Genomic DNA, 16,930 nt, shown 5'->3' with positions numbered 1-16,930 from the left:
GTCAGGTTGAATCCTGAGTTGGCCTGGACCGTATTTTAACCACTCAACTTGACTAGAAAGCTGTAGAATATGCCAAACATTCGCTAAGAAATGGAAAATTGGTGAACAAGGTTGAAAGCAGTCACTGGGAAAAAAATAAAGCTGTTTCAAGTCTATATCCAAATAAATTGAGAATCCTCAATGAACAGTTTATTCTTGTTACTTGTCTATTGTCTGTCTTTCCCCCTCCTTGGTAACATCCAGGAGGACAGGAATCACTGTCTGTTCTGCTCAGCTAGCACCTAGGATAGTGCCTGGCACAAAGCAGGTACCAAAACGTGGCTATAGCTGTTGTGCGGATGAATGCAGTCATAAATTGTATAGAGAGGCTGCAAGATCCAAAAGCCGAGAGAAAGCAATGAGCCTCCGGTGGACAGAATAAACTTCACAGGGTTAAGTTGGAATCTCAAGTGTATCTAAATTTCCCTTCTTTCTCCTTGTAGGGTACGGTAGCCTCTCTTTACTGGCAGCTGTAGCTTTTTGGTCCCATGAAGCTGCACAAACAAGTTGTTCCAAAAAACCACTGCTTTACCCAAAATATGTGAATTCTTTTAAAACATGACAGCATTGCTTCCAAAAGACTTCTCCATTGAGGAATCACTATACATTAACCTCTTACTGTGTGCTTAGTGTTGTTTTAAGTGCCTTGCAGTAACTAAATCTCCTTGGGAAGTTTCAAGACCGACCGAGCTAATACCGAATTCATCTCTACAAGTGTGAATACTGCGGTAACATTCTAGGATGATCAGCTTTACATTTAGAGACCAGTGAACAAGATTCAACCATGGAACTATGGAAATGCTATGGCCATCCTAACCCTCCCCTTTCAGGTAACCTGAAACACCACCACCTCTGCCACATGGATCCAAGGATGTGAGAGAGATGCCAGATCCTCCAAAGGCAAGTCAGAGAATGAGAAGGTCTGGAATAGGGAAGCTCTAATATGACTGAGGCAGGTATTTTACTCTGATGAATAAAATCTCCTCAATAAAATCACTTCAAGTGTTTGAAATAGCTAAAAAAAAAAAATGAGACTCTCAACCTGTGGTTTATTAGTGCAGCTTCCTAATTTTTTCACCTGCCCGTGTCTAGCAATTCTACCAAACAAAATCTTCCTGTTCTGACAGACACAGGGAGGTTTTGCCTCTTTAAGTTTGCAGGAGTCAACCTGCATTTTCCTTGGGCAGGGAAGTCTGTTTGCTGGGCGTAGGTCCAGTAGGCACAGCTCCATAAGCGTATGCAAAAGCACAACTGTAACAATACAATTCAAGCTAACAAAAGAGGGAAATCCCCCTATTCCAAAAAGCCAAATGCACAGAGCAGAAGCCATTCCTTGAGGTACCTACCCATAATGATCTCTCTCCCTGCCAACCTCCACTGTACACGGAATATACCCACTGAACTACCTAGAATCATGAGCCTGAGCATAAGCTCCTTGGAGCTTGATGTCTCACCTAATGCCTTGCACAGTAAAGTTCTCTGTAAATGTATATGAGAGATGGAGGGTGGACGTTCACAACTGTGTAGTCAGTGCCAGCCCGTGGGTGTTTGAAAAGCTCCCCTGCAGCTAGAACAGCAAAGCAAACAGATAGCACTTCTCCCCATTCCTAATGGAGGTGGAGGCAGGAAGGGGGGCGGGGAGAAAGGAAAGCAGACAGGGACAAAAAACGTACCCTAATGTAACTTCTCTTTTTTTTTAATGTTTTATTTTATTTTGAGAGAGAGAAAGAGCATGAGCTGGGAGGGGCAGAGAGAGGGGGACAAAGGATCCAAAGTGGGTTCCATGCTGACAGCAGTGAGCCCGGTGGAGGGCTCGAACCCACCAACCATGAGATCATGACCTGAGCCAAAACCCACCAACCATGAGATCATGACCTGAGCCAAAGTCGGTCATTTAACAAACTGAGCCATCCAGGCGCCCCACCCCAATGTAACTTCTGCTTGCCATTCGAGCTCTTGCTTCCCCCAAGGGCTACAAGTCCTTTCTAGAACTTTCCTAGTCACTATGCCTGTGAATTGGATGGATGAATGCTGACTGAGCCCAGAAGTTCATTGTGATTATTTCTTAAACCATGACATTTCCCAACATCTACTTCATGTAGCGTTTAGGCCCAGGAACTGGCATCGTCATTAAGTCAATAATGTTTCCCTCCACTAAACTCCTCTAGTGTTAACAATTAACATTAGAGTACATGTTATCTGCATACCTAAATTTGTCCTCCTGGAGAATTTCCCTATGAAATGAGCGCACTGATTTTATGTGCAGTGAGCACTTACACGTTTTTCCAAACTTGGTCAAGAATAGTTCTTTTTTTAAAAGCTTGGCAGACTATTGGGAAAGGCCATTCTTTTAAAGTACATACAAAGATTATTTCGGAAAGCTGGAAAGTGGAGGCTTATAAGTTTACCAAACGGTCTGAAGGAAAGGTAATGGGGGTAACTGAAAGAGAGTAACTGTTTCATTCCCTTTCATATCTACCAATAGAAACAATAGGTACCTACGGAAGGAAACAGGTGCTTTCTTTAGAGCTCATTTATAAACCATAACTTGGTACTTTCTGGTGCATATAACACTCATTTTGTGCACCTTAAGAATCTTTTTAAATGGCTTAAAATAAATTGAATGGCTTCTAATTGAGTTGTGCCTTTTAAAATTTCTTACAATAGGGGCGCCTGGGTGGCGCAGTCGGTTAAGCGTCCGACTTCAGCCAGGTCACGATCTCGCGGTCCGTGAGTTCGAGCCCCGCGTCGGGCTCTGGGCTGATGGCTCGGAGCCTGGAGCCTGTTTCCCATTCTGTGTCTCCCTCTCTCTCTGGCCCTCCCCCGTTCATGCTCTGTCTCTCTCTCTGTCCCAAAAATAAATAAACGTTGAAAAAAAAATTTTTTTTAATTTCTTACAATAAAAATAGTATACACTCATCTTATTTTTATCCTTTAATATATTGTGAGTTCTTTCTCATGTTATTAAACAGTCCTAAAAATCTGATTGTTTTTACTTTTTAAAGTACCTTCAAGAAGACCTCTTTTAATGTCTGCATAGCATTCCAATGAATGTGCCATATTTTATTTTGTTGTGGTTTTTCTGAGTTTGATCATATGACTACCATGTGATGAACATGATGGTACCTCTATTTTTGCTTGAGTTTCTGATTATACCTTTAAGGCAGAGTTCTAGAATGACAATTACAGGATCAAAAGGTATCAGTCACCTGAAGTGTTGACTGTAGATGGGACTTCTCACCTCCTCCTCCAATCCCGTTTCACACTTGTTTTATCTGGGATTCTTTTCCTGGTGTTCACCTTTAGTACAAAATCAAGCAGCGTCTGATAAGAGTTTCCATTTGCCATCAATATTTTTAGATGTTAAGCCTATCCCCAAGGAGATGTTAAACATCTGGATGAAAATGTTTTCGGGGATTTTTCAGGATCAAGATGGCCTTCTTCTCTCAAAACTCTCCAAAACAAGGAAGAAAAGAAACGAAAGAGAAACTCCATATAAAGTCAGAAAGTGGATGGAGGAAGGTTGAATGACTTAACAGAACAGAAAAAGGTCAAACCTGAGGGCATACAAAAAAATGATGCTAGTGAAAGAGAAGCTAATTCACCCACATGAATTCTAGAAGAATTCAGGAAATGTTAAGCACCAGATAGAAAGCAGAGGTGAGCCACAGGCAGCAGATAAACCCCAAGATCCTAACCGCCACCTTGTATATTCAATTGATTCCCCTTCCTACAGTCTAGAGGATATTCGGCTTAAAGAGGAGAGGGTTTTTGGAAGGAGCAGAACTAAAAATTGGGAGGTAAAGAAATAACTTGCAAATGAATATAAGAACCTCAGCCCCTCCCCCTGCATAGCTACAAAATAATGGCAGCCAGGATTCTCACAATTCTTGGGCAGGTATTGGGTGATCCTTTCTTGGAGAAGTTGGGTGATCCATGAACAAAGACCTACAGATGCTGATATTTGAGAGTCCCCCCAAAAAAGCCAGCCAACCACCCATCCATTTGTCCCTGATGGGTTGAGCCCATCAGACTTGCACATCACATTCATTCATTTAATAAATATTTATGAAGTGACTACTATGTTTTAGGTACAAGGAATTCCAAAGTAAACAAAACAGAAATCTCTGTCTTCATAGAGCCTCCATTCTAGTATGGAAAAACAGATAGTAAACACAACAAATAAGTAAATGACATAGTGTATGGAGAAAACTAAAGCAGGAAAGGGGACTTGGAAATGCCAGTACTTCTAAACAAGGTGATCAGAGAAGGATCCACTGAGAAGGTGACACCTGAACACAGACATGAAGGTGAGAAAGTGGGTCATACAGATGGATACTTGGGAGTAGAGAGGTTCTAGGCAGAGGGAAGAGAAAATTCAAAAGCCCCAACATTCCTGTGGCTATCACAGAGTAAATAAGAATGACAACTGTAGGAAATAAGGTCAGAGAGGGAACAGAGAGCCAGGCCATATAGAGCATTTGCAACACAGAGTCAAGTTGGCACCCCACCTTCACCTCTTGTAACTCCCTACTTCTGAGTGTGGACAAGATCTGTGACTTGATTCTAACCAAAAGATTACAGCAAAGATGAGAGAATGTCTCTCTCACGGTTATGTTGCATTATGTGAGGCTGTCTTGCTAAAAGACTCACCTTAGTCTCTGTCTCTCTCTGTTTCTGTCTCTGTCTCTCTCTCTCTCTCCTTCCCGGCTTGAGGAGGCAAGCTGCTATGAATCCTACCACTGCAAGGAACAACTGCGCAAGTTAGAAAACAGGTGCTTCCCTAGTCGAGCCTCTAGATGAGAACATAACCCTGGCCAATACCTTGACTGCAGCCTGGTAAGACCCAAAGCAGAGGAACCAGCTAAGTCAGGCCTGGACTTCTGAACCACAGAAGCTGTGAAATAATAAATGTGTATTATTTTAAGCCACTAAATTTATGGCAACTTGTTACACAGCATAGAAAACTAATATATCATCATAAGGACTTTGATTTTTATCTGAAATAAGACAGAGAGCCATCAATTAGAGCATTTGGAGAAGAAGTGACATAATATGACTTACATTTTTAAAAGATCACTCCAGCCCTCTGTTGGGAATAGTCTATAAGGCATTGGTATGGAAGCAGGGAGACCAATTAGGAGACACTTGCAACAATCCAGGCAAGACATGATGGTGGTTTGGAACAAGATGGTACAGGTGCCAATGGTGAGAAGTGGTAGGATTCTAGATATATTTTGAGATACACAAACAGCTCTTTAGACCTCATCCTTAAATATGAATAGACAGCCTAGGGTCATCAGACATTTGAGAAATATTAGAAATATTTCTAATATGATAGGAGAAAATAAAGCAAACAAAAACTCGGAGAAAACAGCTACAATCCAGGGAGCAGGAAAAAACTCATTAAGAATCTCAGAGAAACAAGAAAAAATATTTCATCCTTGAAATAATAATACTATATATAAAAGCTTTAAAGTCATACTTCAAGAATGAAAAATGGGAATGCACGCTGATGCAGCCACTCTGGAAAATAGTATGGAGGTTCCTCAAAAAACTAAAAATAGAACACCCTATGACCCAGCAATGGCACTATTAGGCATTTATCCACGGGATACAGGTGTGCTGTTTTGAAGGGACACATGCACCCCCATGTTTATAGCAGCCCTATCAACAATAGCCAAAGTATGGAAAGAGCCCAAATGTCCCTCGATGGATGAATGGATAAAGAAGATGTGGTATATATATACAACGGAGTATTACTTGGCAATCAAAAAGAATGAAATCTTGCCATTTGCAACTACATGGATGGAACTGGAGGGTATTATGCCAAGTGAAATTAGTCAGTCAGAGAAAGACAAAAATCATATGACTTCACTCATATGAGGACTTTAAGAGACAAAACAGATGAACATTGGGAAGGGAAACAAAAATAATGTAAAAACAGGGAGGGGAACAAAACAGAAGAGACTCATAAATATGGAGAACAAACTGAGGGTTGCTGGAGGGGTTGTGGGAGGGGGTATGGGCTAAATGGGTAAGGGGCACTAAGGAATCCACCCCTGAAATCATTGTTGCGCTATATGCTAACTAATTTGGATGTAAATTTAAAAAAATTAAAAATTAAATTTAAAAAAAGAATGAAAAAAAACCTTTTTATGTTAAAAATACATAAAAATTTTGAAATCTAGGAAAATCTCCCTAAAATTAGAAGTAAAACAAAAAAGGCCAAGAAATAGACTGTAATAATGAAAAAAAAAAGGAAAGTAGGAACAATCCAAGAGGTCCAATTTCTTTTTGTTTTGTTTTGTTTATTTAAGTAATCTTCACATCCAACGCTGGGCTCTAACTCACAATCCTGAGATCAAGAGTCACATGGTCATCCAAATGAGCCAGCCAGGTACCCCCAGAAGGTCCAATTTCTGAATAATAACTCCAGACAGAGAATAATAATAACAACAACAAAGGAGTAGGAAGGAAATTATCAACCAAAAAAATATATATCAACAAACAAAGAAACAAAAAAAGCCGGGAAATTTCCAAGACCTAAAGGGCACAATCTTCCAGACTAAAAGGGCCCATAGACCAAGTGTCCAACACAATGACTGAAAACTGACACAGGCAAGGCAAATTATCATATATTTTCAGAGCAGTAGGGTTAAACAAAAGATACTAAAACATCCAGTGAGAAGAAACTGGTTACCTACAAAGGAGTGGAAATTCAGTGGTATCAGACTTATCAGTAGCAACACTGGAGCTGAAAAGCACTGGAACGATGCCTTCAGAATTCTGATGTGCAAGGAAATTATTTTTTATCCAGAATTCCACAGAAGTGGAAAATATGCACTCGTAATGTTTGTAGTTTCTAAAGATTTTTGTCTCATCTATACTCTTTTTCAAGAAGCTACTGGCAAATGTATTTCACCAAAATAAAGGCATATACCAAGAAAAAAGAAAGATCGGAGAGCCAGGAATTGGGGGCTGGAACAGAGGATGATATAAGGAAAAAGGACCCATCAGGATTGTGGCAAAAAGAAGAAGGTACAGGAAAACCACCCCGCTCTGCAGTCCTGGGAAGGACAATGCTAATTGAGAAGGAAGGGTGGAAGGCTTGGGGGTGGGGGAGGGGGGATGTTTGCAGGAAAGAAACCGTGAAACCGAAGCTAAACTTTGCATATGTTAGAATGAGGACAATAAATAATGTCTAAAACAATGACCCAAGACAAAAACGATGACCCAAGACATCATGACATGTAAATATTGCTTTTCTAATATAAAGAAAACTTGAAAAAATGGCTTAAAAACGTAAAGGTGGTTGCCTCTGGGACTAGGAGAAGCCGTGGGACCACTGGTTTTTGCTATTTGTCTTCCTTGAATTGTTAAATATGTTAATTTATTCTTTCGCCAGCAGTCAGAATTAGTTTCAAAAAATTTAAGTGGTTTATCACCCAGAATTTGGCAATGTCACAGGAAAAAAAAAATGCAACAGGCTATGTAATTAGAGAAGAAAATCCTGTCTAATCACAAATAGAGGAAATGCTATGTGTTATAGAAAGTGAGACTGCCCAGCTCCTCTCATCCTCAAAATTACTGATTAATTCAAAGAATCAGAGGGAGTTGGGCAGAGTCAGATTGTCAAGAAGCTAATGAAGCTTGTTTGCACAGGCCTTTTTCAAAGCCCTGGGAGTGGCTATAAGCAATGTGTCAAGGTATATATACCTGCACATTTCCAACACACACAAATATACATTCATGTGAAATATATTAAAACTTAAAATATTTTTTTTAATTTTAAAGAAAAAAGAAAAAAAGGAGGCACCTGGGTGGCTCAGTCAGTTAAGCATCCAATTCCTGGTTTCAGCTCAGGTCATGATCTCATGGTTCCATGAGTCAAGCCCCACGTCAGGCTCTGCACTATTAGCGTGGAGACTGCTTGGGATATTCTCTCTCTCTCTCCCTAGCTCTTTGCCCCTCCCCCACTCGTGCTATCTCTGTCTCTCTCAAAATAAATAAATAAACTTAAAAAAAAAATTTAAATAGTGGTGCCTGGGTGGCTCAGTCAGTTAAGCATCTGACTTTGGCTCAGATCATGATCTCACAGTTCCTGAATTGGAGCCCTGTACAGGGATGTCTACTGACAGCTTAGAGCCTGGAGCCTGCTTTGGATTCTGTGCCTCCCTCTCTCTGCCCCTCCCCTGCTCGTGCTCTCTCTCTCGTGTAAAAATTTTTTAATAAAATTATAATTTTTTAATATTAAAAATATATTTTTTCACAGACCATGTGCAGAAGTAAAATATTTCAACCATAGTTGTTAAGAATTTTCTCTTTATGCTCTGACTTCCTTTCTATCACACTTCTTCCAGAGATGAGTACCATTAGACAATGAGTCATTTTGGGAATCTGGATAGGGGAAAGCTGAATTGTAGATACATTTAGTTTTGTGTTGCTGGGAAATATTTGTGTGGCTCAGAATAATTTCTGAAGAGAGGTAAATTTTTGCTTTCACCTCCAAGCTAGGAAAGACTTCTAGGAATGTTATCATCCACTCTGCTGACTTACCTGGTATCTATCATGGCATGAAGGAGCAGAGCTAAGGGCATGGCATGATATGAGCATGTGCTACAGCACCAGAAACATATGAAAGATAGAGGGGAAACATGGTTCAAAATACACATCACTAGGGGCACCTGGGTAGCTCAGTCAGTTAAGCATCTGACTCTTGATCTCAGCCCTGGTCATCATTTCACGGTTCATAGGTTCGAGTCCCACAACATCAGGCTCTGTGCTTGCAGCACATAGCCTGCTTGGGATTCTCTCTCTCCCTCTCTCTCTCTGCCCCTCCCTTGCTCTCTCTCAAAACAAATAAACAAAGTTAAACATAAAAATAAAAATAAATAAATGTGCATCACTAGATGCCTGTCTATGGAAAATTCTTCCCATCGCTGAACATGTAAAGTTGTGAACGAAGGGTAAAGTTTTCATCAATGCCAAGTCAAAAGGGAAGCCCTCTTCTTTTTTTTAAAAATTTTTTTTTCAACGTTTTTTATTTATTTTTGGGACAGGGAGAGACAGAGCATGAACGGGGGAGGGGCAGAGAGAGAGGGAGACACAGAATCGGAAACAGGCTCCAGGCTCTGAGCCATCAGCCCAGAGCCCGACGCGGGGCTCGAACTCACGGACCGCGAGATCGTGACCTGGCTGAAGTCGGACGCGTAACCAACTGCGCCACCCAGGCGCCCCAAGGGAAGCCCTCTTCTAAAAGAAATATACTTGATAATAAGACCAATGCAAATATAAAAACACCACTATTTTCCTTTTTGGAGAGAATCACAGAAAATAGAATTTATTGGAATCCTTGCCCTTAAATTTCTTGCTGACTTGACATGAAATGCTGACTTTAATGAAGATAATATAAATGAATATTAAGCTACTAACAGAATATCAGTGACAAACTGGTTAATGAGTATTTGTCAATTTAAACAGTGCTTATGATTGGTACTGTACAAAAAAAAATGTGTTTCTCTTACAGCTTAGATATAAAAGAAATGAGAAGTTTTCCCAAATTTGATAACAACCCTAAAAATTTACATGATAACCAAACAAAAATCTGTGAAGCCAAAAGAAGCTTTTCTAAATGGTCACTAATAGAAACAAAATATGATCAATTATGTTAAAGGAAAGATTGAACCATCCTTCCTTGCATCTACAGCAAATGATATTCAGGGTATAGTGCCAAAAACGTAGGGAAAAAAGTATTATAGAGGCATGTCAGGCAGTTATTAATTTAAAAAATACTAGAGGTTTGAGATGTTTGTGGTACTTACCAGCATGAAAAATGCCTGTACTTTGTGATCATTTTTTTTTCTCATTGTAAATAAATCCATGTTCCTACCTAATTTTGTATTCGGAATTTTGAGTCTTTGTTTAAAGAAGGGGCTCCCCCTCCCCAGTAATGAATAAGTTTTGTGTCCCACAATAACTGGGCCCGGCCCTGGTCAACCCGACACAGAATATCATCCGGTTCAGTAATTCTTAGGGGAGGCAGCGCTGCCCACTGCATCCACTCATGCCTCTCCCCACTAGAGTTTGTTTTGAAAATTGTGGTGGGTGTTTTTGTTATTCTAATAATTTGGAGGGAACCCACTAGCGTTTGGTGGGTGGTGGTGGTGAGGGACATTCAACAGCCTGCGATGTGGAAAAGTCCCTCCCTCCGCAGAGCATTGTCTCACTTCCCCCTTTGACTTCCCAACGTCCAGCCGGTCAATTACATAAGTAAAAAATATGTATTTAATTATCTGAGCCTGGAACAAAATTCCTTTCTACATATAAGTACATGGTATTTTTCCCCTTTTAAATACACACCAATTTTTTTTTTTTTTTTAACATAAGCAACCAAGAAGGGAAGATCATAGTTTATTTTGTTTGGAACTTTACCAAGAAATGTTCACCATTTCAGAAAATCACATCACTGACAGCAATACCACTAGGTGTATTTGATAGCCAATAAAAATGACATACGAGGGCCAGGACCACACACTCCTAGCTATAGCATGTTCAACTGTCACATTTATGATTCTACATATAGCTGCAAACATCTAACTAATATGTCTTCTGGTGTGGGTGGGCCTGAGCATTTACATATTGAAATTCATATTGTTTTATAGAAATACTTTCCTTTTATGTCTTTCTCTATTACAGTAAAGGCACTGTATTGATTTTTAAATTATGTGTATAAGTAACTCATCTCTGGATTTCATTTCAGAATAGTAAAAGGGGAGCTACCAACAAAAGGAAACACTGATACGGTTGCTATGGCTGAAAACCACTGATGATGTTTAACTGCCTCATTTTGTAAATAAAGAAACTGAGGCTCTATCCATTCAATTGGTCCAGGCTACAGAGTACTGTCAATAACAGTACTAGGACCAGAACCCAGGACCCCTCTGTACCTTCGGGGGCCATACCATTAGACCAACCAACTTTCCAACATCATCAGACATTACTAAGAATCTGACCCCTATTAAGATAGGAATGTCACAGAGAAGGGAGATAAAATGTTATAGTCCAACGTTAACACCTAAGTTTGAATGGTATGACCTTATTCTTTTCAAGAGACCCGAAGTTTAGAGAAGCTTCCAGACACTGGGAAGACTATCAAAGCAGGAAAGATCTATTACGAAAGGACATGGAGAAAAACAGTGACAAAAAAAGCCAAAGACAAACTTCCTCAGTGGCATTCTTTTTTGCTAAATGCCAATCCTGAGAGGAATCCTACCAGAGAGGACATTTCATTTGCCATCTGACCTGGCAGTGGCAGTGCTGTGACTAGTGCATTCCACCTATGCAGAGTCTCAGCCCATGTCTGACCCAGGTTGCAGGAAGGGAGGAACTATCACTAGTCATAGGGACTGTCCTAGGAGAGTTGCCATTGTCATGAAACTTGACAGGGCTCTCATGTAAATGGGCTTAATTCCAACTACTTTGAGTCAAGCTCAAGACATTAATTTCCTGGGTGTACAGGACCTTGCCTGGATGGAAGTGTGAAAACCAGGTGATTTTCCCAAGTAACCTAGAAATCCAAACTGAAAAGGAAAGGTGGGGTCTTTCAAACAATCCAAGGATTAATGATGAGGATAAAGAGGCCAGATCTGCCATTCAGTCATGAGTAGCTTAATTCTGATACATTTTCATGAATCGGGAAAATTAGCTATAAAATTAGCTTTAGTAAGTAATACGAACATGCATGGCTCTGGTATTCTGTAGTATCCCAAGTAGCATGTCTACAACCAAACTCATATCTTTCCACCACTACCACCCCAAACCAGCCCTTTCTTCTTCTGATTTCTATCGTTCCACTCAGGGTGCCACTATTCTTATAAGCTCCAAACCTCAAGGGCATTTAAACCATTTCTGGTTCCTTACTTTGTACACTCAATCAGTTGGTAGATCTCCTCTGAAATTTATGTCCCCATTTTGTACTCTTTCTGCTACTAGTTTATGACTCATTCTTTTTTACCCAGATTACCATAGAAACTGTCTAACTTTTGTCTTTTCTTCATTTGCCTTGCCAGGAATGTCCTTAGAGTCATCAGCAAATACGTTTCCATCCATGCATTGATTTGCTCATTCTCTTTCATTCATGCATCAAATACTTACACCATATGTACCAGGCAATGGGAATACAGTGGCAAGCATGTCACAGTCCCCCTTAAAGGAGCTTACTGGACATGGACACGGACATGGATACTGGACATGAACACAGAAAATTCAGCAAGTATTATAGTTCAGAGTGGTAGGTGGAATGACAAGGTAACCATGGGGGCCAGAGACACACAGGACCTGTGCCCAACTTCATTAGTAGGGGACAGGAAAGACTTCTAGAACAAATGATAGGAGAAACCTCAAGAACAAGTTAGAGTTCATTGTAAATAAAGGGATGGGAGAGAAAAGGAAGATACAGGTGCCATTAGAACAGGGAGAGTTTGGTAACCTGCAGGTAGATCATTATTTTGGTGGGTATGTGCCTGTGAGTAGGAATGGGCACAAAATGAGGCCAGAAAGACCAGTGGAGGGCAGATTGAAGTTATTATAAGCTGTTAAAAATCTTCAAAGACTTACCAAAATCAATGCAGTCTCCTCTCTCCCCGTTCTGGCACGCAAGGCTCTCTCCAGTGTGACTCAGACTACCTCCTAGCCCTCTCTCTCCCTTGTCAGCCTTTTACACTGACACCACCTATTCTGAGATGTGGCTTCTACTTCTTCCCTCTTCCTCACTCTCGGCCACTCCAACCCGAGCTTGAGTTTTCAATATGCGAACACACACACACACACACACACACACACACACGCACACATATGTGTGCACACCAAAGGTGGAGCTAGCTTTAAGAAAATTCAATATTGGGGTGCCTGGGTGGCTCAGTCAGTTGAGCATCCAACTTTGGCTCAGGTTATGATCTCACAGTTCAGTTCGTGCGTTCAAGCCCCTCACTGAGCTCACTGCTGTCAGCAGGGAGCCCTCTTAGGACCATGTGTCCCCCTTTCTCTCTCTACCCCTCTTCTGCTCATGCTCTCTCTCTCAAAAATAAATAAACAGTTTAAAAAAAATAAGGATAGTCATCTTTCTTCTCCAAATAGGAATCAAGAATAAAGTCATATTCTATTTGCTGAAGTTCATTTTGCATATCACTTTTTAGAAATGTATTTCTCGCAAAAATAAGACATACTTAAATTATTCACTAATACCTTCATTCATCCAACATTTGCTGGATACATCCATGTGCTAGGGAGTACAGTACACAGTAGGAATAGACCCTTGAATATGGTGGGCTTTCAGAGCACACTATTTGGTGGAAAAATAGTCTCACATCAGGAAATACAATAGTCCCTAACACTGGCCTTGCAGCCTGTATGGGTCAAGGAAGATCTGTTTCAGATTAGATGATGAAATCACAGTAGGGTGGAGGCAGGATGAAAGTAGCTGAAGCTCAGTTTCTTAGTCCTGATTCTGTCGTTAAATTACTAGATGGTTTTGGGAGCATGACACGTATACATTTTGGGCTCAATTTCCCCACCTACAATGTGCGGGAGTGAACGAGGTGGATTCTAAAGTCCTTTCAATCCAATATGAATCAAAATGGACAATAGTTATCAGAGGCAGGGTTTTCAACACCCGGTAGACCAGTGAATTATGCAGGTGACTAAGTATGATCACTGGAGTGTGGAAGGGGATAGTAATATTATGTTCAGTGTGGTTATGTGTGTACATGTTGTAGAACATGAGCATGGTGGCTATCTTCAAGAATCAGTACAACCTATAGACATGACCTGATTCAGCTCCCCAATAGCTAGGTTTGGAGGAAAGTAATATGATAGATATGTTAGAGATGAAGAAACTGAGCAAAGTTAAATGCCCAAGATGATACCACAGATCCTTCACAAATACAAAGAATTTGCACCAGATTGTTTATATGCTATTCTCCCATGGGTCCACATTTGTTCCCCACATGAGTAATTTATTCAGAACTTACATGTCTTCAACACTGTGCTCATCAATTACCACTACCTGGTGTTAGATCACCTATTTGGTCTATTTATTGTCTGTCTTCCCCACTAGAGTGCAAGATCCATGTGGGCACGAACTTTGTCTCATCTTACTGTATCTTCAGTACCTTGAACTAGGCCTGATACAGAAAAAATATTGTGGATGTGATAGATGAATGTTAAGTGTTCTGAGAGAGGAAAACAACATAAGATAATTTCTCAACTCAAAGAAATTTTCATTGGGCACTTGGAACTATTGAACAATGCAAAATAATTTATAAGCGAGCACCAAAGTATTTCCCATAGATCCATGCTATAGTGTTGAGAAAATAGAGTAAAATGATCAGTAAATGCTATAGTGACTGGGGAAGCCTCCAAAGAAGTAGAACCTGAATCAGACTCTGAAATATGGAAAGTTTGGGGTTTGGAATAAGGGAGATGGAAAGGAACGAGCGAAAGCCAATGAAAATGGCCCATCAGAAGACTAGACAGGGGCGCCTGGGCGGCTCAGTTGGTTAAGCATCCAACTTCGGCTCAGGTCATGATCTTGCTGTTTGTGGGTTTGGGCCCTGTGTCGGGCTCTGTGCTGACAGCTCAGAGCCAGGAGCCTGCTTTGGATTCTGTGTCTCCCTCTCTCTCTGACCCTCCCCCGCTCACACTCTGTCTTGTCTGTCTGTCTCTCTCTCTCTCTCTCAAAAATAAACATTTTTTTAAAAAAATTTTAAGACTAGACAGATATTAGGAGCTCCTTTTGGGAAAGAAAATGGGAGGTAAAATTATAAGAGCAGGTGAATCACAGATTACAGAAGATGTCCAAGAAAGAGAAGAGTTCAGCGTTAATGAGATAGGAAATAGGAAAGAAGCACAGAAATAACAAGATTAAAATCTTGCCTCCCAGATTGGATTGTAGCAGCTCTCCTTTCCTTGGGTCTTCAGCAAACAATGTCCAGGGCTAGTCATACAGTAATTGTTTAATTAGCATTTGCTGAATAATAGAATTTCAATCAAACATCTGAGCTTTCCATAATCTTTTCTTACTCACAGACCCTTCAGGAGAGGGGGAATTGCATAATGTTATTTCTCATCCATCTTTTGTGCTTTTTTTCATGTCTGCTGCTGTTTATAGTCCAGGGAAAAAAATGTATTGCCAACTAAGTCATTGCCTCATTAGGAAGCAGGGTCTGATCTGAAACCAATTTTTCAGAACAATGACTTGTTAAGTGCTGGAAAATGCAGTGTTTAGTCATGGAGAAAATAAAGACAGATTCACCATGCAATTGCAGGAGGGGGGGGGGAGTTGTAATACTAAAAAATGAGAATTTGAACAAGTGGAAGGAACTGGTCCATTATCAAGTCTCAACTCCTTCAAAATGGGAAACAGAACATGCTCTGTGGCGCACAAACAGAAAATCTTCCTTCTCTCCCGCTCCCTAGATTTCCTTACTTAATATTCAGAATGAATGTCAGCCTTGTAATAAGGTGAGGAAACTCAGAAAGGAGGGTGTTTAAAGCTCAAAACAAATCTCTCTGTGAAGGACAAACTGGGTGAGCAATTTCAGATGAGTGTGCGGTGAGCGGTCTTCAAGGGCTGTGTGGGTGGCTGATTTCTCCAAGAAGGGTGGCCAGCTCTGGTCGCTGAGAGCAGAATTACCAAGTTCAGAGAGTAGAAGATTGCCCACAAACATCGAAGTGAGACGGACCAAAGGTGATGTCAGTTTTACTTAGGAAGTATCTCAGAATAATTGAGTGGGAATAACTTCCATCCTATCACACATATGGTCTCTGCAAGACAAATGGATGGAAAATGGAAAGTAGTTGACTCCATCCATTAAGAAGTCGCCTGAAGGAAGAAGTGTGGACGATTATTCATGCTGCAATATTGTTTTAGCCCGAAATAGAAAATGCCCCCAAGATGCTTCTTTCTGTGGCCCTGAGTGCAGAGTTCAGGGTTCATTTCCTCTGGGAACTGGTTGCTTTCCCACTGCTGCTGGCCACGGATCGTAACTGTAACCCCAACAAGACAGACAACAAATGTCACAAGGGAGACCAGATCAGAGAATGGGAATAGTTCTACTCAAATTTATGTTCACTTTTGGAGAAAATATCTAAAACATAGTTTCAAACTATGTCCACCATACCAGATTCTTATCTTAAAAATGTAACATACTGTAAACAAAGAAAGCAGAGGACCTCTCTGACACAGGGCAGGCTTTCCAGAGGGTCAAGCAGTTGCCACTCCTTTATCTCCATAATCCCATCCTGTCTTGTTGAAGAGGATGTAGAAATATAGGCTTTGGGGGCATAGCTCTAACTATTTTAGCACACATTCATCATTCCCTGCCCCTCTCCTTTCTTCCGGCTTTAAGGGTACATGACCGTAGATCCACTGTTAATTTAGAGTTATGTGGTTTGGTTCTTTTTCATAAGCTATATTATAATTATACTTTCAACGTATGAACGTTAATCTCCTCTCCCCATCTACTGTAAATTGTAGGCTTTTTGGAATGAGGGATTATCTTCTCTTTTGTGTCTTCCAAAATGCCTATAAAAACTTTGGAAAACAGCTTGGCAGTTCTTCAGAAAATTAAACAGAGTTATCTCCAACCTAGCCATCCACTTATACCCAAGAGAACTGAAACATCCATTCACACAAAAACATGTACCCAAATATTCAGAACAGAGTTACTCATGATTGCCAAAAAGTGGAAACAACCCACATTGTCTACCAACCTGTAAATGGATAAACCAAACTGGTACATCCATACAAAAGACTATCATGTAACCATTAAAAGAAATGAAGTGCTGATACAACGACATAGATGAATCTTGAAAATATGCTCAGGGAAAG

Source organism: Lynx rufus, unplaced genomic scaffold, assembly GCF_022079265.1.
Source record: "Lynx rufus isolate CCGP_SWC_20201006 ecotype Redwood Valley unplaced genomic scaffold, mLynRuf1.p SCAF_4, whole genome shotgun sequence".
In the NCBI taxonomy this organism is placed as follows: Eukaryota; Metazoa; Chordata; class Mammalia; order Carnivora; family Felidae; genus Lynx; species Lynx rufus.
The sequence above is the reverse complement of the archived record's forward strand: the minus strand, read 5'-3'. Positions refer to the sequence as shown.